This window comes from Sinocyclocheilus grahami, unplaced genomic scaffold, assembly GCF_001515645.1.
Source record: "Sinocyclocheilus grahami isolate Dianchi unplaced genomic scaffold, SAMN03320097.WGS_v1.1 scaffold1476.1, whole genome shotgun sequence".
Lineage (NCBI taxonomy): Eukaryota > Metazoa > Chordata > Actinopteri > Cypriniformes > Cyprinidae > Sinocyclocheilus > Sinocyclocheilus grahami.
Window position 1 is genome coordinate 75,477 of NW_015506655.1, and position 2,773 is coordinate 78,249.

At 40.3% G+C, this 2,773-nt stretch overlaps 1 protein-coding gene across 1 annotated transcript in view; it reads right to left on the reverse strand.

Annotated features, from left to right (window-relative positions):
• Window positions 1-2,773, reverse strand: part of vav2 (vav 2 guanine nucleotide exchange factor) — a 145,878-nt gene that overhangs the window by 72,309 nt on the left and 70,796 nt on the right. The window lies entirely within an intron of this gene.

The window sequence follows — 2,773 nt, forward strand, 5'->3', positions numbered from 1 at the left end:
CACCTCCAAACTAACACGACCCCCCCCCCCCCCACACACACAGCAGTGAGTAGTGAACACACCCACACATACACACACTCACACCCACACAGCAGTGAGTAGTGAACACACTCACACACACACACACACCCCCACCCCCCCACCCACACACACACACACACACACACACACACACACACACACACACACACACACAGTCGCTTATTCACTTCAGAGTCTCTGATGAATGAGCCCCTGGCTAGGAACATGTCCAGACGGACCCATCCAAGAAAGCGTGCATGTGGAGTCTATTCTGTCTGTGGATACAGTAGTGTTTCCATCCGGCTCTTTTGTAATGGAGATCACACAACACAGAAGATGATTCATTCTCATTTCTCGGTAGTGATTCAGGGCTCTACTATGCACACAATCTCTATTGTTGGGCTATCAAGATTCACCTGTCCCAGCTCAAATGCCCTGTGAGAGGCTTGCACATTCTTCAGCAAGGGAATAACTATCAGAGACATCCACAGTTCTGGTCATCAACATGCATTACTTTCAGTTTCAGCTTTTTTGTCACACATTACAAAAATCAGACCAAAAATCTATCTATCTATCTATGGTGTTTTTGGTTTGCTCCATTTGCACAGCTCTGTGGTTGAATCAACAGGAAGAGGGAAAGACTGAGACAGGAAGCAGATACTGCCATATTAATCACATTATATCCCACCAAATCTCAGCACACTGACACTCCTGCTCTGTATCAACAAAAACACGTAGATTAGTTTAACAGGCTTATGTCTACATATCTGAATCATTTAGGGATGCACAAAAATATAAAATTCCTTCTGAAAATGATAAGCTGATAATTATTTTCATGTTATGAGCAATAGCCGATAAATGGCCAATATTAAAAAGAAAGAAAGAAAGAAGCCTTGATGCTCATACACTGAGCTAGAATTGATCTCCACAATTAGTCTGGTGGTAGTGAACCGCAACTGACTACATCACACACAAATAGTGACTTGAACTCATACAGTAAGATTTGGAACTAGTTTTTTGTCCCAGTCACAGTTATTCTTGCATGTCCCCTCTCTGGATGAGGACTAGATTCTGTTTACACTGATGGAAGACGCCACAGCCTTTGTGAGTACAGCCGCGCAGTCAGAAATACTCAGAAATCCAGCTTGATCGAGCTTGATTATTCAATTTCTCTGCACCTCGAGGGGGTGGGAACGAATGTTATGACCCCCCTCTGAGTAGATCTCCATCCTTCCTTCTCTGTATCTTGTTATCTCTCCCTTTCTGCGTCTCTTTCCCCCGTCTTTCCTTCTGGAGAAGGTTGATTGGCCTTGAACGTGTGGGCTGAGTGCCAGTTCGACGTGCACACCCAGCAGGGCCACTGGACTGCCCTGGGGCCTAATGAGCTGGCTGGAATGATTATGCAGTCTTTAGGGAAACCTCTCAATCCCTGCACATGAAAGTGTGCTGCACAGCATACAGCCAGAGCAATGGACATGTTTGAGGCTGTCAGACATTAGAACTTCAATACTGCTCCTTTCTGAACTGATCATCAGTTAACATTGACATGAAAACATAAAATACTCCTTTAAAAGTCAGTGACAACATACAGCAGATGCCACAGTAATACTAACTACTACTTACGAATGGTATTATAATATTACGGTTTTAATGGAACAAAAAAAAAAACATAAATAAATTATGCAATATTTATTTTAAGTATTACCCCTGATAAAAGTGCTGTAATATTAGTCAGTCTTGAATGATATCCTAATATAATGCAAGCACTTTTGGCTATAAATGTATAAATCTTATGTACATTCCACCCAACCAGATTTATGGTCAGAGCAGCTATCAAACTATTCATGTGGATTCATCGTCACAGCGTTTAATGGGAAACTGGTGGTGTTTTAGGGATATTGCCTTGCGGCTGAATTGACCTGATGTGGCAGTGTTGCAGCACTCTGGCGATGGAAACGTCGGCGCTTCCATTAGAGACAGGAGAATAAAACACCATGACACTGCAAAAATCAGGAACTGCTGTTTAGTCTTGAGCTCATTCACTGGGTAAAAACGTAATGCCTCTGACACCAATTCTCTTTCCCTGCTTCCCTCTCTGCACCGTTAGGTGTTTTTATTCAGCCCTCAACTAGGGAAATCCATTAAGATGTCAATTGCTGAAGAAAGTAAAGGGACAAACTTGTGCTGAGATATGGCCATCTTTTCCACAGTATGTGTGCTTAAGGATGAGCCAGCCTGCTTGAAACAAATCCTGTCGTCCTCTTTTCTATGACAGAGTGAACTAATTATTCTTATGAGTGGCACTTTCTAGTAAATCAAAAACATGCATGTCTAGTGTAGTTTAACTCCTGAACAAATGACTCTTAATGGAATCAAAGGGATTCTTTTTAAGTGAATCAAAAACAAACAGCTCATTCACAAATTACTTAAATGAGCCATTTTTCGTGAAACAACTACCCACAGTAAGACCAATTTAGAACGAGATGGTTCTTTTTAGTAAATCAAACACACCTAAAAAAAGAAAGTAAGGGCAGTTATAGAATAATCTGACTCATGTAAACCATGTTGAATTTCTCATACACACCTTTTAAAGAGCATATGATGAGAAATGATGCTTGTTTTTTAAATCTTGTATTAAAAAAAAAAAGATTTTTGTGGTCAAACATGTCCTAGACAAAAATACTCATTTTATTTTGCTACTTTACTACTTTGATCATATATATATATATATATATATATATATATATATATA